The sequence below is a fragment of the Cryptotermes secundus genome, unplaced genomic scaffold (assembly GCF_002891405.2).
Source record: "Cryptotermes secundus unplaced genomic scaffold, Csec_1.0 scaffold779, whole genome shotgun sequence".
Lineage (NCBI taxonomy): Eukaryota > Metazoa > Arthropoda > Insecta > Blattodea > Kalotermitidae > Cryptotermes > Cryptotermes secundus.
In genome coordinates this window covers 1,285,425-1,308,328 of record NW_019737096.1, presented here as the reverse complement: position 1 = coordinate 1,308,328, position 22,904 = coordinate 1,285,425, and the positions used below count along the sequence as shown (strand labels likewise).

Genomic DNA, 22,904 nt, shown 5'->3' with positions numbered 1-22,904 from the left:
CTCAAACACCCTCGGTCTTTGTTCCCCACATAATATCAGAGACCAAGTTTCGGACCCATGCAGAGCCACAGGGAAAATGATAGTTCTATATATTCTAATTCTTATGTTTTTAGACAACAGAGGAGAAGACAAAAGTTTCTGGACTGAATGGTAGCAAGCGTTATCTGAATTCAATCCCCTTTTAATTGCCTGCTAGATCAGGTTTTGATTTGTTATAGTCATTCACAAATATCTGAATTGTGCCACATTTTCAAAACATCTGTTAGCTATCTTTATGTCATGATTTTGCCCTGCATTCTGATGACGAGACAGCAAAATATACTTAGTTTTCTCTGTGCTTACTTCTAGGACAACTTTCTTACTAGCGTCGATAAAGATGCTATGTGTTTCTTTGTGATTATGTCATCTCCCAATAGATTTACATCATCAGCATAGACCAACAGGTGATGTGTCCCATTTAATTTCAGTCCTACCTGGTTTTCCTGGACCTTCCTAATGCCGTATTTTAAAGCAAAGTAGAAAAGCAGTGACGATAAAGCAACTCCTTGTTTTAAAACCATTTTGGATGGGATACTTATCAGACAAATTTTTACATGATACGGACTTTACTATACGTTTCATTTAAACAAATTTTAATCAGCCTAACAATTTTTTGGGTATCCGAAACTTCCCTCGTAACTGGGTCGTAGGTTTTCTTGAAGTCTACAAATTGTTGATGTACTGCCTCATTGTACTCCCAATTTCTCTGCAGCGTCTGACGAATGCAAACAGTGGTCTATAGTTGATCTGTTGCTTAGAAACCTACACTGATAATCTCCAGTACTTTAACTTTTTAAACTTTTCAGTGACAGTTTCAGCCACAAAAGGACTAGGATCAGGTATTAACGGCTCATTTATATGTATTTCTATCTGCGTGACATCACTGACCCTGTGTACATTCAGTAACTAAAGGAAGTGTTTCTTCCTCCTATTTAAAATGTTGTCGGAATCTGCAAGCAAATCACAATTCTCATCCTCCACTAAGTTGCTTCTAGGTTGGTAAGCCGTCTTGAAGTCATTTATTCCTCTATACAAGTCCATAATGTTCTTGTTATTACTGTGCGTTGCAAGCTCATTAATTTCATCTTTCAAATATTCTCTTCTTTTATTCTTGAAATGCCTGCAGGCTTCACGTCTTATATTGTTCAGATTATCCCCATTTATTTCGTTTCAATCCTGTAACCACTGCAGTTTGGGTTGTTTCTTGTTATCTAATATTTCTGAGCATCCTTCGTCGAACCATGGCCTATGCTCCTTCAATTCATAATAACCTAGACTCTCTTTGCTTAAAATTTTTATGTTCTGTATAATAGTTTCCCAAGCTCTCACAATATCCATCTCAGCGTTTAAGTCTTCCAAAGCCTCGAACCTATTAGAGGTTTCAACCCGTTGCTTCTGTTTACCCTCTGCCTCGCTTAATTTTTTGAGATTGAACCTGTCCATATTAAATCTGTTCGTTGTTTGTTTAATCGCAGCCAGTCTGTCCCTAACAATTTTTACCACCAGATAATGGTCAGTATCACAATCTGCGCCAGTGAACGGTCGGACGTCAAGTATACTTGAATGCCGTCTCCTGTCTATCAAAATATGATCCACTTGGTTGTGTGTCTTTCCATCAGGAGATGTACAAGTAAATTTAAGAATGTTACGATGTGGGAACATCGTACTTTTGACAATAAGATTTCTGGATGTTGCAAAGTTTGCTAAACGCCATTATCTTATTAATTTCGTTTAAACTCTCATTCCCAGCTGTTGGTTTGAAAATGTCTTTCCTACCTACTTCGGCATTGAAATCTCCTGACAAAATTTTCATACGGTATTTAGGGAATTTATCGAATACGTATTCTAGTTCTTTGTAGAACCTGTTGGAGCATGAACATTCAGAACGATGATATCTCACTAGCGACCTCTCAGTATTATGTACGGCATCCTATCACTAACAGACTGTACACTCTTAACTGCTGATATGATTCGCTTATGTACAAAAGAACCTGTACCTAATTCATGATTCTCATTTCATGCTGAATTGATGCTACCCCTGCCCCATCTGACCTGTACTCTCACTAAATCTAACTTTCATTGTTAGAAATTTCCAAATGAGATAGACTGGATTCGAACCCCGGGCGTCTGGTTCGAAGTAAGTCTCTTTACTGAGCCATCTCGATTGTAAATGACGTCATTCAGCAAAACCTGTCAGGTGATGAAGAGTGGCACTAATCTTGTAACATCAACATGGCTTGTTCTGTAGGAATGTGTACATGTAGTCACTTCTGTAGCCTGATGGAACGTGGACAGTGCAGGGTCTTTAGTGTAAAACGTATGAGCCGGGATACTGCAGTTAATGTGGTGAGTGGCTGTGATGTCGACGGTCACCATTCGGTTTTCGGCAGGTGCGGGTACTCCCCCCCCCATTCCCTTCAAACCAGTATGTGGACTTCCTAGCCTCTTGCCCGGTTGGTAGCAGAAGTTCTTTCTCAACGAGTAAGGCATCCGGGGTAAGAGACTGGCCAAGCACTTCCGTCTACTTCCAGGGCTAAGAATATGTGGAGCTCTACCTTCATAACGACTGTGCTTAAGCACGTTGGATTGTTTATCTTTACTGTACCTTTAACTCTTTCTTGGCTGAAATTCTTCCCAGTAATTATACAAATTAAGTTCGTACCGCACAGGAAACATCGCGTCTTCGTCACAAAGGCCATCCAGTTAATGCCTTGGAGGAAATAATCGTGGCTGGCGTGTAAACTCTCCGCGGGCAGAATTCAGAGCTTTTTTATGTTAAAGCAGGTGCTGCAGATAGTGACCACTAGGCTTTAAAAGACTAATATAGAAGGTAACGTACCCATGTGCCTAAGTATTATGCCATGAAGAGAGTAAGGGACGTGGAGGAAAACCCCCACACATTCTAGACCTTGGGCGCTAGAGAAATACGAATGCTCAGCTTGACGCTTCGGCTGCTTTATCCTTGGTGCTTGTAGGATAGGAGACTTCTATTGTCCATTGTGTGTCTGGGTGTGGCGGCGAAGAGAGAAAGGCCTGCCTTTACATAGAAATGAACCCCGGTCGTCCAATTCGTACTCAGTCAACGAACCAACTTAGTGGGTTATCCGACATCACTGTGCTTAATATAGCAATAATACTTCAGCCTGAACTCCGTTATGGAACATTGAAAAGGCTCTGAATAGCAACAGAGGAACTATATTTGTCCACCCCTATAGGGAAATGGTCGCAGTTTGGACATCCTCGCCAGAAGTCAGATGTCCTCCTATCTTGTCCGACTCATCACCTGTAATACATCACGAGGGTTGAGACAACCAACTCCTCAGCAAGGGGTGTCTTAGTAATTTAACCCTGTCAACACAAACGCAAATCCCTCTTTGTTAAAAGTCTCGCCACTCGCTTGACACGTCGGCCAGCCAGTTTGCCCCGGGGCGGACAGGCCAGACTGTTGTTTCACCCTTCATGCGTATGGAAAGAAAGGACTTGATGAAGGTTAGTGTTTACATCATCATCCGCTAAGATTATGTAGCGTAAACTGAGGTAATGATAGAATAACTAAAAACGATGGATAACAAAGGACGTTTGAGGAACTAGTCCTGGCCTGTTTTAAAATATCCCCACGTTCTGGACATATAAAGGAATCATGTTTGACTTCAGCTGTTCGGTTAACAGTGTTACCGTTATGTAAACAGCAAAGGTCATGCAATAGGATTGTTGGTGTGGACAATTAGGAAGGAATATGGAAAACTAGTATAACCATCTCATGTTTTGTTTATGATATAGAAGCGGATCTGAGTAGCCTTAGAAATAACTGTCAGGCACATGTTACTGAACTTACATAGACGATTATTACAAACAGCAGTTAGGTACTGTCCTTAATATCATCCTTACTTTCTGGCGCGTTCTCAAGAATTGCAGAAAGCGTCTGTTAGCTTCGTCGTCTGCCTTCATGTCTGCTTCTGCCCGTCTCTCCATATGGAACAGCTCAGCTTCCACTGGACAGATTTTTGTGTCAGTTTGTGTTGGATAGTTGCACGAAAAATTCTGTCAAAAAAAAAATCAGTTTTAGATGAGATCGGACAAAGATATCGGACACTTTACACCGAAACCCAAATGCGTTTTCCTAGATTACGTAAATATCGCTGTCTCCTACTCCACAGATCAGAGCACATTGTTGTGGCCGTGAGAGCTAAGCCGTGGTCATTCCCTTCATTAATTACACAGATGAAATAACTGAATGTGCCATAAATACTACGTTATACTTAGGTTTTCTGCCGTGTTTAGAATGTAGACTACATATAAAACAAGAAGTTCTGGGAAGAAGTAGTCGCCTACTTTCCTTTGATATGACACGGAGGTCATGGAAAACGAAAAATTAGGGGGAACACACAAACACAGACAGCAAGATGATCCCATAAGTCTCCTTTTATTTTTTTCAAAATAAGGGTAGGAAAGTGTAAAACGTATTTTTTGTTAATGTACTTTCCAGTACTGTAGATTACGTAATTCATTCTCATATTTCAGCACATATTCAGCATATGGGCTTAATTTTTAATACCTGAGGTAAAGATATGAACGAGTGCCTTAGTGCTGTATGATATGACGCACTTCAAGAAAACAGGGCCGAAAATTGTATAAATGTAGTTATGTAACATACAGACCCTGAGAACAATGCTCTGAGCAGAATATTTGTATTGTAGAGGGGTTAAATAATAGGAGGTTGGAGAATATTGCATAATGAAGAACTTCGTAACGTGTACCCTTCGCCAAATATAAATAGAATGATCAAGGTTGAGATGGGCAGGGCATGCAACACGTGTGGAAGATGAGTGCAAGCAAGGTTTTTATAAGAAAAACTGAAGGAAAGAGGCAAATAGGAAGACGTAGACGTAGATGGGAGAATAATATAAGAATTGATCTTAGAGAAATAGGATGGAGGTGTGTGGGCTGGATTCATTTGCTCAGAATATGGACCAGTGACTCGTGTGGGTTCCATAAAATGCTGGGAATTTCTTGAGTGGACGAGCAGTTTTTGACTTCTCAAGAAGGACTCGGCGCCAAAGAGTTAATTAATTATGTACGTAGGGTTACGTTAAATTAGCGACTGGTTGCCTGTCTTCATTAACGCGACGTTAACTCACAGCGACATAAAGCCAGCTAAACGTTCATGCTTAGTTGCCGTTCTCCTTGAAATACAGGTAGTGCAGCTTAAAAGTGTCTGTGCGTTTGAAATAATTCTTTAGTATGGATTGGAAATAGACTAGTAAATCACGTTGAAAGGCTTCTCTTTGGAAGGTGATTCTGCATTGCTTGAAGTCCGGAAAGCTTGTATTTCTGTTTCAGCCTTCTTCAGTGTAAATTTGTACTTTATTTTTAAATGCATAACACGTTGCTAGCCATCCAGGATATAAATTAATTTTGTCTTTATAGGCTGTATACTTGTTTGGAAGCTATTTAATATCCTAGTCACATCTGTGTAAAGAAAAACAACTTTGAGTCAAATTTGTTCTGTCGAGTTCAACCGTCATTGCAGGAAACTTGCGTTATTAAGTTCTTAACTGGACTTTGGCGCCGGGTTTTGTTTGTGAAGAAGCCACTGCACTGTACACATTGGGACTTGTCAGGCTTTCAAGGTACTCTGTGCGAGCCGCAACCAAAGACAGGCTATTTTCACACATGAGTCAGTGATTTGAAGTGACTATAGACTTCTAGCGTGGTCAGTTATTGCTGCTAAATTTGTTCTCTGGTTCATACACCATGTTGCTGCCGGAGTTTTAACCGACGTTTCGGAGGAAGTGTGTGTGGGTATATAGCATTCTATTTTGAAAATTAGTGCGGGTAGGGGAAGAGACAGGCACGAGTCCCCACTCTATATATATCCACAGAAACTCACCAACCTGCACACTTCGACCCTGAAGATGGAGGCAGGATATGCCTCTTAAACGTTGGCAACACGGTGTAACAATCCAAGAACAGGATTAACATCAGTTTTTGATTTTACTCAGAGTCGGGATAGGGCAGTCGGTTCAGCGACTGGCTGTGGACTGAACGGCCAAGGGGTTGGAGTTCTATTCCTAGTAGGGGCAAGATTTTTCTCCTCTCCCCGTTATCCAGACCGGTTCTGGGGCCCACCCAGCCTCATATTCAATGGGTACCGGGGACAAAGGGACCGGTACATGAAGCTGACCACTCACCTCTAACTAATACCGAGGTCAAGGATACGTGAATCTATTCATCCACTCCCCTCACACGTCCCTTTGCTTAACTAGTAAAGCACAGGGACCACTTTGCCTTACCTTTCATTGAGTTACCTCAGGGTCTTTAAATATGCTGATTCCATAAGCAGGTGACCATCGCTTCCTTCCCCGTTCATTCGATTTATTCATCATCATATTGAGGCTGAAACAGCCCCGGCATTTTGTGTGACGTGGTACGTATGCAACTAGTGCTGGAATCAGTTGAGTGGCTCTTCTGAACTGCTGGGAAGTATATCAGGATAGGGACTGAAACCGTATGTGGCCCACGGGCAGCGTCGTAAATATCATTACTTAACACATCATTTGTCATTGTGTTAAATGCTCGCTGGAGAAACATTTGCTATTAGCTCGCAACAACAAGTGCGCCTTCAATTAGCATTTGAGTGAGGCAGGTCAATTTACACAGTGAACCGAATTAACCGCTGCACTTGTCGGCGTAAGGAGTTCGCAGAAATGGAGTTGGGTACGGAACACTTTGGAACGTGATATAATGACCGAGAACAAACAGAAGTGTAAAGTAATTGTTTGCCTGGAATGTGAGAGTTGTGATGGCGCCTCTCTTCTGCTGTTAGGTTCGACGGCCTCCGGAGCTTCGTGTTTGCTGAAGCACTTCTCTGTGAGCCTTAAGGTCAACGACGTTTTCTTTCCTCCTTCAGTCCTTTTCAACGACTTTGTGCCAACTGTACAGGTTTCACAGATCCGAATGAGAAGTGTGAAGACGAATATCAGTTGTTTTTTTAAAGGATGTGAGAGGAAGCGGTCGTGTTCTATTCTGTGGAAATATCCGAGAGTTTTCCACTAAGGAATGGGGAGAAAATACTATAAATCTTGGATAGACTTGAAAGAATTCTGACGATGGTGTATACTCTACTTGTTTTGGACTTCATCGTCTGGTATGTAAAAGACAGAAGACCACGACGTTTCGGAGACTGGATCTGTCTCCGTCTTCAGGTGGGTAAGGAAAGAAAGAGCTAGTCTCAATCACTGGAAGTCCAATGATTGAGACTAGCTCTTTCTAACGGGCCCAACTGAGTAGGTTTATCCTTTCCTTACCCACCTGAAGACCGAGACAGATCCAGTCTCCGAAACGTCGTGGTCTGTTGTCTTTTACATACCAGACGATGGATGAAGTCCAAAACAAGCCAAAAGAAGTACACTGCCTCCCAGCCGAAATCTGAACGGGGTACTTCCCGAATACGAAGCAGGAAGGGCAGCAAATGCACTGCAACGTCGTACTAACCGCGCGAAGTTTGTGTTTACTTTTTGTTTTATAACGGTAACTTACAAACCACTGCACATCGGATGGTGGAATCTGTGAAAAGGTAACACTTGTGTACTCCTGTGAAATATGTTTATTCATTTAAATACAAGTTTGACTCCTGGAGATGGTCATTCGCTGTAGAATGACAGTTATCCGAATTCCAGTCTGGAGGGACTAATGTATTTTCTTAACCCCGATCAAGCGAGTTCTTCGGTGGCCACTTCTTATTTCCCTGCAGCCTCACTGTTTTCAGTGGTGATGCTGACAGGTTTGGATTGGCGAATCTGAAACAAGTCAGACATTATTAATCTTATTGCTGCATTCTTCTCTCACACCTTTAAACAGGCCATGAATGCTGCCCTGTGCACAAGAGGGAGTAACAGTGTCTACAAACGTCCAGTAGGAAAATCTGAAAGGATACATAGATGGAGGATACTATTAAAACGGATCTTAAATTGGATGCGAGGGTGTGGACTGAGTTCATCTGGCTTAGTCCCAGTGGCGAGCTCTGGAGGATACTATTGAAACGGATCTTAAATTGGATGCCAGGGTGTGGACTGAATTCATCTGGCTTAGTCCCAGTGGCGAGCTCTTGTGATAGGCGATGAAACTTCAGGTTCTGTAAAAGACGGAGAGTTTGTTGACGAGCTGAGGGATTATTAGAATCACAGGGATTTTGCTTCTTGGAGTTAGTTACGACAGCTTCCTTCCCAGTTCACCGTACATAACAATCCTCTGGTCCCATTCCTACAGTAAGGCTCTAGAACATAGTAATCAGCCAGACGTTGTGGTGGAATGTTTGTGGGCAACAAAATTTGTAGCGTTTCATTAGGCAAAGGCTCGCACGCCCACTCCGTTAAATGCACTCCAGTCCGAAGGTGTTGCTATGATCACCAGCGGCAAAATGTATACAGACTGAATCGTACGAGGGTAAGCCAATTAGTAAGTTACAGCTAGATATAGACCTTAAACAAATAAGAGTACTGATTTGAAAAAATGCTTTTATTTCTCAACATAATCTCTCTGTACACTGAGGCACTTGTCCCATCGTTTCACAAACTCCTGAAAACCAGCAGCATAAAATTCTTTGGGCTGCTGTCGGAACCAGGCGTGTTCACACGGCATGGCCTACCTCATAATGCATGGCAGGTTAGGTTTTCACAAAGTCTATGCACGATGGGTGCCGCGCACGCTGACGGGGTTAAGGATGGGGAACAATCGTCGAGTCTTAAGGGCTGCATTTGATCGTAGAACCCTGACGTGTCATTTCAGTTGTCAGAACGTGCCTCTGTGCATGCCATGAAGGCATGCAAGGGTCATGAAAGTAAAACTGCACGTATTCATAATGCAGGTCCTAAATTTGGGGTGAGTGATACCGTGCCGTTTGTCAGTCTCTATAACAAGTAGCGAACTGCTCGCTCGCCATGTAACGAAGCTTGAAGATTCCATCATTCATAACGCAGTCCTGTCATGTCCTGTCCTGTCATCCAGAACGTAGCTAGAAGAAATATGCGAAACGATTATCTCATTATGTCCTATAAATTACGTCTCAGGTTTCTGTTTCGATCCGGTGAGCACTAACTGGCCCATCACAGTGGCCGCGCTGTTCTCAGGCATGAACTCTCTTCACTCGCTCGAACGCTGCGATCGTGAGTTCGAATCCCACTCAAGGCATGGATGTCTGTGTGCGTTTATTCTGTCTTTCTGTGTGTAGGCGGGGTCTTGCAACGGGCTGATCCCCCGTCAAAGGACTCCTACCGCTGTGTATAGAATTAAGAAACTGAAAAACGGCCAAGGTCCAACAAAGGACTGTAGACCCATAGATAGGTGGGTGGGCGAACAAACGGACGGACGGACGGACGGATAGAACACTAAACTATAGATTTAAATTAATGTTGGCCTCAGACTTAGGAAGCAATTTTGATTAGTCGGCATGAGGCAGAAACATTTTTGAACAGGTATTTTGTTAATGGCAATTTAAATGAGTCTGTTCGAAGACTCAAACTCCACAGTTTCAAGTTTGTGCCCGATATTTATCTGTAAAGTAATGTTCACATTATCGAATATTTGCACGGATTTAATCTGTCTTATACGTGTAGACCAGTGTTTCTCAGCCGCCGGGCCGCGGCCCCGTACCGTGCACTGGCAACCATTATAGCGGGCCCTCGTCTTATATAAAAAAAAAATTTACCGGGCCGCAGCCTGACAAAGGCTGAGAATCACTGATAACAGAGCTTCAAGTTTTCAGTCGGTGAGGAGATGGGAGAGATTACTGTATCATCAAGAAATGTGTTATGAACAGGGCCCGCATTTTTATAAACTGAAAATATTTAAAAAATGACCGAAAAAATCCAGAAAAGTGACCTAAAATATGACCAAAAAAGGTAATATGCAGGGCCCGGATTTTGATGACTGAAAATATTAAAAAAATGACCTATAAAATGACCGAAAAAATCAAGAAAAATTACCTAAAGGAGAAAAGAAAGAACACTTTGTTTCCATGTTATTCACATTTCAGAAAACATATGAAGAAAAATTCCCAAAAATGACCTTAAACCTAAAAATGTCAAAAAATGACAAAAAATTACATATAAAATTTACATTTCTGTAACCACCAGCTCATATCCGAGATTTATATATTTAAGAGCATCGCATAGGATACAAGGGAAAAAAGATTACATGTCATCAAAATGCGGGCCCTGGTTATGAACATGTGAACTGTAATGACCTGGCTTAATGTAGAGCCCATTGGTGGGTTTTGTTATTTTGGGTGTTAACTTCCGAGTCCTGTTGTTAGAGAAAGGACTTTTAAAGCGGTGAACCACTCTTTAATTTGAGTGACCCCCATTGCATCATCGCCGAAAGCCTGCTTAATTTTGCAGATTGTTTCCGCTTGGGTGTCCCCAAGTTTCTGACAAAACTTAATGGAGTATATCGCTGCTCCAAGCGTTCTGTCATCTTGAGCGAAACGAGAATGCGACAAATACGTGTTACACTATTTCGCTATCTGGCAGCCACAGACACATCCGGCGGTGTTGCGAGTCAGCAAAATATCACGCATGCGCATGAAAGTCCCATCTGCCACTAAGCTCATTTTCCCCACCCCTTTGGCCATTACTTAGAGCGGTAAAAATAAAGTCGGGTACTTTTTGGACATCGGTGTATAAGTAGTTGCTTGTCTCCACCATGAAACCTGTGTTGTACAAAGCCTGGACTGACTGATTCCGTGTATAAGTTGCATGTTCTGTATACACATAACGAAAATACTACCATGTTGTATCATGAATACATGTACCATTGTAAATATTTCGTATGTGTATCTGACAGTGACATTCTGTTCACAAGGGACGGACTACGTGTAATTCACAACATATAAAATTGTACTTTCAACATGTATAGTCGACCGTGAGGTTTGACAGGGACAGACTCGTCCTGTCGTCAGAGAAGACGCCTTACAACGCTAAAACAATAACTTATATAACTTGTGAAATAAATACCCAAGCCTCGACACCTGCTGACTTGGTGTCAGTCGTGACATGGCTTTAGCGTGAGGTTTGAACCAAAATTGCCAGGGAAGAGTGACTTTTATGCGTACAGATCCATACGGCTATTGCATTTACTGGAACGGTCTTGCATTGTTACGATTCGTGTCCTAGTGGTCGTGTCTTAGCTGGTTGCTTTTGTGAAATATTCCTACAAACGTGGAATTAATTCTTGTCATAGGAAGAAGGGCTGCAGGAGCCGAGGTGGCGTCTGGCTACGGGCTGGACGACTGAGAGGTTGGAGTTCGAGTCCCGGAAGGGTCAAGAATTTTCTCCAAATCGTCCAGACCGGCTCTGGGGTCCACCCAACCTCCTATCCAGTGGGTACCGGCTGCTCTTTCCCGGGGGGAAGGGGGGAAAAGAGGCAGGGACGTGAAGCTGACCACTCACCTCCAGCTAGTGCCGAGGTTAAGATGTTGATCTATATATCCACTCCCCCATACGCCTTCATGACGTAGTGCTTAATTCGTTGAGAACAGGGACAGCTTCACCTTATTTTTTTTTACCATAGGAAGAAGAGCTGTGGCACAGAACTTCTGACACGGACGCTATATGCCAGGTCTCATCACATTTATGTTCTCGGATTTTTCTTGCTACCGAGGGGTGGCCTCGGTTTATGGGTGGCTTTTAGATCGACATTGTTGCCGCCTGGAATATTTTTACCCACTGTCTTTCGACTGCACCTGTTTCCAGATAGTAAAAGTAGCCTAAAGTTACTTTCTGCCTCTTTGCGTGGATCTGTGAGAGAGTGTATCTTTAGGCCTCCCTCTCCAATTAATGGTAGTCTCGTAGAGCGATACCTATTGCCTGTATCCTTGTTCCGTCAAGTATATTTAAGCGAAAAGACAAACATATATTGAAATCTGTATGAAAATCCTGACACAAAGTGATTACATTATGACGCCTGTCACCACGGCATGCCGCTCTCTCAGCTGGAGGAGACGGATTGCAGACGTATTGAATGTGTTGAATAAGCATTTGCTTAGAGCCGGCAAGTGGTGTCGCCCGGCATGGGGGTCGGGCGGGAGCATGTTAGGATATGTTGCACACATGTACCTGGATTCTGTGAACGCGGCAATGAACATGCGGGTTTCATAGAAGGCGGATAATTTCTTGCCTAGCTGAGCGACCATTAGCTTCCCAAGAAGGACTGCTTCATGGAGTTACTTGCGGATAACTCGATTATACACACTGGTGTGAACCACTTCTTTTGTTCTTTGAAATAAAAGTTTGGCAATGACGCAGAACTTTTAACATTTAGAGAGGAAAAGTGCGGTTATATGAATACAGGACCATATAACGGCAGTGGAAATCACGCACTAAGATGAGGCATGTTTTATAATTAAGCTAGTCATAGTATTCAGATAGAAATATAAACCAGGCCCTGTACGCCCTTCCCAGATCTTATAACGTAGTTTGTGTGCATGCGTGGGTGTTGGTATGGGTGGAGAGGTGACGTTTGCCAGAGAGACGGAACCTCTACCGTAGGTCGGGTCTTACCTCATGTAATTGTTTTAGTGTGTGTCTGTTGGATGGCTCTGGTAAGAGAAGGTGAGAGCTTGTAATCCTTGTCAGAAAGATGCTTAGTTCAGAGAACTGGAGAGATAAGTGGTCAGCTTCACGCTTTACCCCCGAGGAAGGAGCCCCCGGTACCCGTTGTGTAGGAGGCTGGGTGGGCCCCAGAGCCGGTCTGGACAACGTTGAGAAGAGAAGATTCTTGACTGTACCGGGATTCGAACTCCGACCCCTCGAACGCCCAGCCCGTAGCCAGTCGCTATACCGACTCTCTTACCAAAGTCAGAGTAAAAGGCATGTTGCAACTGACGGTCAGTCAGTCTGTCTGTCCTGGGGCTCATGACCAGATATTTCTTTTGAATGAAGTTACTGTCTTGTCTATGTGGGGCGCCCTCTCTGACGAGAGGTCGGGTCTGTCATTTGTCAGTCAGTCTGTATTAAGAAGTCCACTGTTTGTATTTACATACATTTACAAATACACACTTATTCCTTACTTCTATGTACAGTATATACAAGGCATCTGTTAGTCCAGGCTCAGTACAGCAGACTGTGTCCTGTGTAGTATTCGCTACCACGGCAGTCTAGTCACTTGAGCGGTCGTATGCCTGACCACCACCAAGTTTAAGCCTCTTATACCTTCTGTTGCGGGCTTCGCCTTGTCCGATGTTGCGAACATTATCATGATTTTGTATGACTTCTGCTTGTTGCCAGCATAATTTTGTTATAATGTCATATACGTACGGTATTTTGAATGCCATGTGCAAATCGCGGACCAGTGTGCGCCTTGGAAAATTGCCAGTCGTGCGGAGACCCTTGTATTGCAGGCGCTGCAAATTCGCTAGATGGGTGTCTGCCGCAAACTCCCAGGCGGGACTAGCATAAGTCATTACGGATCTAATAAGAGCTTTGTGGAGGGTCAGTTTAATGTTAGCGCTCAATCGCTCACTTTTGAATAGGGACTATTAATGAGTGTTCTGAAGGCCTTGGCTTCGATCGTCTCTATGTGTAATCTCCATGTCACTCTCTTATCGAAGATTACACCTAGATATTTTGCACTATTTACAAATGGAATATTTCTTCCATTTAGAGTAAGACAAAACTCAGACGGTCGACGACCACGAGAGAAGTAGACCCCCTGAGTCTTATCTTCGTTAATTTCTATATTCCAGCGCTCGCACCAGGTCTCCATTGAGCTGAGACCGCGCTGGAGTTTTCTAACAATAAAACCGTCCTTGCGATCTGTCGTATACAGACAGGTGTCGTCCGCAAAGAGGGCCAGGTGAACACCGTGAGTTTGGGGGGCATCATTTATGTACAAATTGAAAAGAGTAAGGGAAAGGACAGAACCTTGTGGCACCCCTGCTTGCATTTCCCTTGGCGTTGACATTTCACCTTCAACCGAGACCCTGAATTTACGTTTAACTCTCTTACCTAGGAAGGGGGTTCATTAAATAAGAGGGAATATCATGGTATGTACTCTTCATCTGTTAATATCAGGAAGATTAAATCAAGAACGTTCGAGGTGGGAGGTACTCATACATGTAATATTCGTGGGAAAGATGAACACATGTTTTATTTAAATGAAAAAAACAACGGTCGCTTGGAAATCACGGACGGACGTAAAATATTGAAATTCAAAATTTAAGATTCTCAGTGCTGTTAGCATAAAGATTTTTTGTCTTCAACGACGTGACACATGAAATCTGGTATAAAGTTGCCAGTATTTCGGAGGAAGCAGCTACATTCATTCTCAGGGTGGAAGAGTCTTGTTTCCCCCTGAAAGAGACAGCACGTTCCCTTGAAACAGCTTTGTCTTTCCACCAGACTGCACAGCGTCACATTCAAAGAAGACTATAATTTTCTCACTCAGGTGGTTCACAAGAAATTGGATTGAACGGAATCAGAATGGGGTTCAGAGACGAACGTTTGTACTGTCGAAGATGAATTCACAGCGTACGGAAATTGCATGCGTTGTTTAACAAATTGCTGCTGACAGATCTTATGCCAGGAATATGGGTCTCGAAAACAGTGATTAATCCGTCAGTAGATTGGAGGTAGTGCGAAGTCCAGCCCATTCTAGTCGTTTTCTTCCTAATCTGGAACTATCAACAAAACAAGAAGAATGTTTCATTTTGTAAGATTTGAGGTTTTTACTGCAGGCACCTACTCACGCTCGTTCCTCGCTCTCGGATTTTTCTTCTACTCTGAAGATGGAGGCGATACGTTCCTCCGAAACGTCGGTTAAACAGTATATACACGGCGCCACATCCCAGAAGACTTCATTCTTCAATGTTTCATTTTGTTTCGGTTGTATTCCATTCACGGGATATCTTCCCTTGAATTACTTTCATCGTGGTATAGGAGAAATTCCCGGGATGTTTGGGCTGTCTGCTGATTATTTCATGATTTTAACTTTTGAATACCGACAGACATGTTTTAAAGAATTCTCCTTTGTGCATAGATGCGAGTCATAGGGTTGCTTTTGTTTTTAGAGGGGGCGGTTTAACAAGAATTTTCGTGAGACGAATTTGTAATGCACACTTTTTTTGTTGAAGTTGCCGCCGGAATTTTTTGTTGCAGCAGCAATTGTGTTTGTTGTTAGAGCTTGAGATGCACTAGGACCATTTGTCGACCGCTTAACTCAGCGACAAGTTAGATTTATATTGCTACCGAATATGGGATATAATAAAATTGGGGACGGGGTGCTAGGGCCTATTTAGTTCAGTAAAAAAAATCATCCTGCATCAGTCTTGGCGCCCTATATACAGGATGGTCGTAAAATGCAGGTGCACTAAAACGTCCAGTTTGTGCAGGTGTGCAGTGAGATGGGTCATTCTGAGGCTGCAGCCAGCTGGTGTGAACATTTTAACTCGGCGTGCTTACAAGTGAACCACAGGCGATCTTTATGCCCTCCAATGTATCTTCCCTAAAGAACAATTTGTTTTTTTTAATTCGCTTAGTGGGGGTGGAGTCCAACTGGGTCCACTCGGCATGACGGCCACTGATTGGCCTATTATACCTTCCCCGAATGATTATGAAAATGAAGATTGGCAAGGGAAACCGAAGTACTCGGAGAAAACCCGCCCCAGCGCCACTTTGTGAGATGTTGAGGCTCCCACATTTTCTAGACAGTCGGCTCACAGATGGCGGTAAGGTTGTCAGCCTAACGGCCGCCTTTTACCCCCAGGAATATTCCGGGTACTCATTTCTGTTGAGTCGACATCAGGGCCCATAGTGTGGCTGGAAGGATTAGATCAATTGAAGAAAAAAATCCATCTCATCGGGATTCGATACCGCCACCTTCCGGCTTGTAGCGTAGTGTCTCAACCAACTACGCTACCGCGTGTTCCCCGTATTATGAAAGTACATAGTTCGAATCTCTGCCTGGAAACACTATCCTGTGCATTTCCATACTTTTTTTCGGTTCAGTTAGGCAAATGTCCGGATAGTATCGTGAAACAAGCCTGTGTTCGTGTTCATCGTGTCATTTCTCATTCCACGGTTGTACAGCCTATCTGTAGCGCACAGTGTGCAGAGCAGCTTTAAATTAACGAAGGAATGAGCTTAACAGGACATAGACAGAGGATGGGAACAGTTTCCGATAGGTTGCGCGCGTTTTACGATAGCGAACACCATTCTTGTTCGTGAAGTATTTTTATATTGTTAGTGGGGTGGGACTAAGTTCCTTGTACTGCGGCCACTTCCGGCCTTTTGTACCAGCCCAAGATGATAGGTGAGGGTGATTGTGGAGCAATTGGTGGAATGATGATTGGCAGGGGAAACCGAAGTAATGGGAGAAAACCTGCCCCAGCGCCACTTTGTCCACCACAAATCCCACTTGACCAGACCCGGGATCGAACCCGGGCCGCCGCGGTGGAAGCCAGCGACTAACCGCTTGAGCTATGGCGCGGCCATGCTCGTGAAGTAGGCTGTCGGTAAATCAAGATTGATCCCAACGGTACCAAGCTGCGAGTTGGATCTGTTTTTGTTTGAAAAAAGAAAGTGAACGCTGATTATGAGTCGCATGTCTCCAGTCACATTTGTTTTTAATTTTTCAAACCGTGGGATGTCCGATTTTAACAAATGTTTTAAATTTACGCCCACATCCAACACGCCAAATTTACATGGGTTAAAACCTTCCTTCGGTATTTATACTGTTGTCTAGAATTAACCAAAACAATATAAACAGATATACATGGCTTTGGACACGAGAATAAGCAGTTCAGACTGGACTTGACCTTTTTATATGTTTGTTGTCGCCATGTTGATATGGTGTATCTTGTACAGAATCTCATGCAAAATGTATGAACACACAAGCAATATACAGTGTTTCTTTCGCCTGGCCACAGAGTTTTACAGATGAGTGGCTGACGTGAGTTATACCAAACATTACTTTGGACAGTGGGCTTTGTCTAAAGTAAGTTTGATACTTTTAAGGATGTCCCTCTACTTCAGTCTTCATGGGATTGGTAATGTTTCTTTTGTTCGAAGATTAGTGGTGACAGTGTAGTATATTAGCTTAATATTTAAGATGTCCTGTGTTCGATCCAAACCTCCACAGTTATTCTTAAAGTAAAGAAATAAATCTTAGTAGAATGAAACCAGTCTCCTGAAGACGGAAACAGAGACAGTGTACAATGTCGAGCGTAATATTGATATGGTGAATCAACCTTTATCATAGAACCATTGTACGAGTTGAAGAACAAATATAACTTCTATTACGATGTTTTTAAGTTGGATTTGGAGTTGCGATAGCTCAGATGGTATGGCGACAGGCTACGGAATTCCTGTCGGTGCAAGAGTTTTCTCTTTTCCACAGCGTCCAGGCCGACTTTGGGGCCCATCCAGCATCCTGCCCAATGGGTACCGGAGGGTAAAGCGGCAAGGGCTTGATGCTGACCACTTACTTCCATGTAGTGCCGAGGTCAAGAAAAGTAGAGCTATATCTCTGCTCCCCCATGTGTTCATGGCATAATGCCTAACTAATTAAGCACAGAGACAACTTCGCTTTTTTTTCTGACTCTCCGAACGTGAAGTCGCAATGTAACAGTTGACACTTCTGATTATTCAGGAGGAAAGCAGCTGACTCGAATCTCGGATTGGAGACTGGCCCCTCTAGTAGAGGTTTTCGTAGTTTTCCACAGCTTTTCATAGGAAATTCTGGGCTGGTCAAATATTGTATGGCCGTATTCTGCCATATTAGTCAATATTCATAATTCATGCGTGCCAGATCGCGTTCGACACCATTTTTTTTCCTTGGCACTACAGCCCCAGTGGGCCTAGGCCTACCTCCATGAACTCCGTTCACTTCATTTTTTCTAGATCTTACTCATACGGTAGGACTCCTTGGGCGAGTGAACAGCTCGTCGCAAGGCAACCTGTAGACAAACACAGAAAAACGCACACAAGCATCCATGCCCTGAGTAGGATTCGAACCCAAAATCCCGGCTTCCGAGCGAGCGAAGACAGTGCATGCCTTAGACCGCTCGGCTACAGTGACCGACTAGACACCAATTAGCCTGAGAAAATGTTACAGCGTGTACAAGAACCAACCAGATAAACGCAGTCATCGTTGTGCCTAGTGAAGCAGTGATTCTGGAATTGTGTTCCTAATTTGTGGATACTGGGAATAATGACCGGAGCTTGATGCTTGTTCCGGCGTTAAGAATGCGTAGACATATTCTGTTGCAGCCCATATGTAGATCACTGTAGTGTATTCATTACATTCCTGTCAATACATCACGGTTTCCAGCAGGTGGAGTTGCTCTCTAGGGCAACAGGTTTCGGCATATGTGTGCTGTCTTTAAGTTCGGTTTTAATTTATAATTACTGTATTACGTACTTCATGTAAATTTACACACTACAATTATTATCATGTACTTCGCGTAAATTTATGCCTAACTGTATCATAACAAAATAGAATTATGAAGTTTAGGCGGATGAGATGGGCCAGACATATAGCTGTCACGGAGGAGAAGGGAATGAATACAGGGCCGTTGTGGGAAAGGTGGGTGGTTAATGCGTGTATTTAGGGTTGAGTGGTATGGATTGGGTTATTCTTTATGAGGATAGGATCCAGTGTCGGGTTTACGATAATGAACCTTCGGGTTTCAGAAAATGTTGGGGAATTCTTGAACAGCTGAGCAGTGATGGCTTCTCAAGAAGGGCTCAGCTCCATGAGTAAATAAATATGTGAAAGCGTGTGTAGTAAGAAATCAGGTATTATGAGTTCTGCCTGTAGCTCTTCGATTTTCTTTCAAATTTAACCTGCAACATTTTTTTATAATGCTGAAGTCATTGCAGATATTTTGTTTCATGATTATATTTATCATGCGGTCCCACAGTTTTTGCACCATCTCTGCTTCAGTAGACCTCTCAGATGCTAGCAGTTCGCTGGCAAAAATAATTTTCTTGTTGTAAATCACGATGGATATGGCAAAACTTTTCACTTTCTAATGCACGTAATACAGAGAAAGTGTTGCTACGGTGAAAGAAATGGATTGGTTATTGCACGCCATACACGTAACTCAGTCATGCGATTTCAGCCAGTTAAGACTTGCTAAACTATATATTATTGGACGTTAGAATTATATATAATAGTCACGTGTTTAGTGACTATAGACGGGGTTTGGATTGGTAAATAGATTTATTGACCACTCACAAGTCGTAACTACAAATAATTATAACAGTATTGCTGATTTCCACACTACAAATCACTCAACACTAAGTCGTCTCAGGCTATTTCCGCCACTTTTAACTTGATAGCAGCCCTCCAAATGGCCATTTCTCTGCCATGTCTTCATTAGACGTTTTCTGGCAATGAATCCCGTTGTACGCTGGTTAACAGTACACGGCTGAACCCTCAGCTCAACTAAATTAGCTTCGGGACTCGACTCTCTTATAGCCACTTGCACGGACCCCACGGAAAACAGACTGTTGTTGACAAAGCCTGTTTACCGCACCGTTGCATAGCAACGGATGTCCAATTTTTTCGCTCGCTTGCTTCTACGGGAATGTGTTTAGCGACCCGTTGCCTAGCCATGGGCATGGCGCGGACCACATAGAAAACACTTCTTGCAGTACCTTTCTGTTTTGCATGCTCGTATTTCCGGCGTTGCCTAGAAATGGGCCTACATGTCACAACTCGGTATTTAATAAAATTGCGCATTATCTTATGTAACTCCCTATGACATTGTAGGTCTGATCCCGAAGCAGTCAACGAACAGTGAAATTCCCTGTTTGTGTGGAACACAGGCAGATGTAGCAGTAAGATTCTAGTCCGAAGAGTGGGAGGTCCCTGTTCGAATATGACAGAATTATAGGCTATCCTAACAGGATTTCCTCCAGGCGAGTTCGGGGACCGTACCTATAAAATATATATTTTTCTTTTTTGCAATTCCTTATCTGTTCTCATCATCTCATTGTTCTCGACGATGTAACTTACAGTATACAAAAACGGGGGAAGCTGGCTGAGTTGTCGGGTTCGAATCTCCACCAGGTTGATTATTATGACTGGGGTGTTTGTGGGTTTTCCCAGACTCCAGGCAAATGCTGGGATACTACCTTAAATTGTTCTACGACCGCTCCTTCCAAATACTTTACAATTCACTACCACCCTTTTATTCGAGTTACTGACAATGTAATTAAATAGACTACTGCACATAGGCTATACCTTATAGCTAGAGCTGGAACAGTGTCATTAAAATGTATAAATAAATGAGTTCCACATTGTTATCACACAATCCCTAATACAATACGTAATATAGTAAGATGCAAACAAAACAAACTCCACAAGCAAACTATTCCGCCCAAGCGACCGCCGCTTGTCGGCGAAGTTAGTGCCAAATTTTGCGGTTAGAGGGTGTCGCGTGGTCAGCGGAACGGATCCCACGGCCGTTAATTTCGGTTTTATAGACCGGAGTCTCAATTTCCTTGAAATAGCCCCTCACTTATCCTCACGAGTTTGAGTGAACCCCGTTCCAGACCCACTACTCAGAAAATCTGGTAGCGCCGGGAATCGAACCGGGACCTCTGGATCTGTAGCCAGAAACTCTGACCACTAGACCACAGAGGCGGACATAGTAAGATGCAACATAAAGGAAACCCCCCCTATTTTTTCCGATAAGTAGGCCCCTGTAACGGAAGGCAAAGCCGCGACTCTTTCAAATTGTCTGTAATAGTTCTAAGGTTAAAATCCCTTGAAGGTCTGTAAATGGAGACATGTTCGTTTTAAGTTATTGAACTACTGTGTGACAGGTTTCAGGATCTCTCTTTCTCTCTCTTTTGTTCGTTCCGGTCTCTTTTAAAACCATTTATGATTTGGAAATTGTCCCTATTTCCTCTTCCAGGTGTACAGGATAAGGGGTAAGAAAACCTATTGTATTGCTTCCCCAGGTAAAGCTACTCTCAAACCACGAACTACGACGAAGTCCGTAAGATTTGTCTTGGAAAATGTAGGGATGTATGTACACACTTAATAAACCATTAGCCACATTCTGATGGTCATAAAATACAGTTATCTTGCTTATCCCTAATGCACGTCTTATTATAGCACTTGCGTCTGTGCCCCAATTTCTCAGTTGTTTCCTGCCCACGAGGTTTACCAACCAAAAATTTAGTATATTCTGAATTGTTCAGTGATTGAGATTAGCTCTTTCTAAAGGGCTTAGCTGTGTAGATGTCCCCCCCCTCACCTGAGGATGGAAACGTCCAGTTTTCGAAACGTCATGTGTTTTTTTTTTATACCAGACGATGGAGAAAGCACCAAAACCCAGCAACTCTGCGAACCAACATTTCTAATGTCTCTTCTTTGTTCCCCACATACTTGTATATCGAACATGTCTCGCCCATCTCAGCCTGTTTTAGTCACATTCATATGATACTAATCGTAGGATTTAGAACTGTTAAGCATGGCATAATGTTACTTCCTATATATAGGCCTAGTTAGTTCCAAAAATAGTACAGCATGATTTCTCGTTATGAAGCACGACATCTTGCATTAGAGTACTGAGAGGGTAAACCAGGTGGGTAATTTATAGTGTTACGTCATTTTGTAAATCGATGTTTTAAAATGGTGTTGCAGTTTCTATAAGGAACTACCTAACTAATTAACTCCATGGAGTCCTTGAGAAGCCGCCAGTCGCTCAGCTACTCAAGAATTTCCCATTTATTTAAGGAAAACAAAAAAACACTTCGTGGCCTGTAGTCCGCAAGCGAAGTATACCGACCGAGCGACCGCCGCTTGTCGGCAAAGTTGGTGCCAACATTTGCGGATAGAGGATGTCACGTGGTCAGCTTAACGAATCCCCGCGGCCGTTAATCTGGTTTTCTAGACCGGAGCCGCTATTTCCTTGAAATAGCTTCTCCGTTATCCTCACGAGGCTGAGTGGACCCCGTTCGAGACCCACTACTTCTCAGAAAATCTGGTAGGGCCAGGAATCTAACCCGGGACCTCTTGATCTGTAGCCAGGAACTCTGACCACTAGACCACAGAAGCGCTCCTTTATTTTAGGAAAGCAAATTTAAATTGAAATCCTAGCACTTCTGTGGTTCATTATCATGTGATACGGAGTGTACCTATTGTCTTCGTTGCGTACTTCAGAACATCGTTCTAGAACGACTCAACGGTTTGCCAGGTTACGGACGCTGTGAATCTTCTCGCCATGTAATTTTCTCCACTCATCTGATAATTGTTTTCCGTCCAATATAGCCTCATTACCGTGCATTAAATATCTAGAATGTATTTTAAATATGTCTCTCCCATTTGTCTTTGTCGCCTTACCAAGGATGTCTGTCCTTGCGATAAATCTAAACTAGAAATGCTAGACAGCAGTGACAGAGACGAGGATCACCCTTAACACATCGGTGGATGACTGGAGGAAAGATCTCCACGCTAGATCTGTCGGGGAATGGTTTACACACAATCACGATCTACATTCTAACACGATCCCCTAACTAGTGAGGTAGAGCGTTTTCCGAAAAGCAGCACCGGGAATGTGACGTGTTCGATAGACACATCTAGGGGCCTTCTCTCGTGAGTGAGACAGACATCTTTCCAACAGCCGTTTCTCCTTTAGAGCCCGCAATGTAATAATATAGGAGACGAACCCGTTGTTATATTTATCAACTGCTTTGAGAGGATTCAGAACATGCGTAATTGACTTTCCGAGTTGTATAGAAAACCGAAATTAACGGCATTGGGGATTCGTTGCGCTGACCACGCGACATCCTCTATCCGCTAAAGTTGGCAGTAACTTCGTCGACAAGCGGCGGTCGTTCTGTCGGTATAGTTCG

The 22,904-nt window shown here is 43.1% G+C and overlaps 1 protein-coding gene across 1 annotated transcript in view; it reads left to right on the top strand.

Annotated features, from left to right (window-relative positions):
- LOC111870177 (ras-related and estrogen-regulated growth inhibitor) overlaps positions 1-22,904 on the top strand; it is a 369,033-nt gene that overhangs the window by 34,909 nt on the left and 311,220 nt on the right. The gene's annotated exons all lie outside the window — the stretch shown is intronic.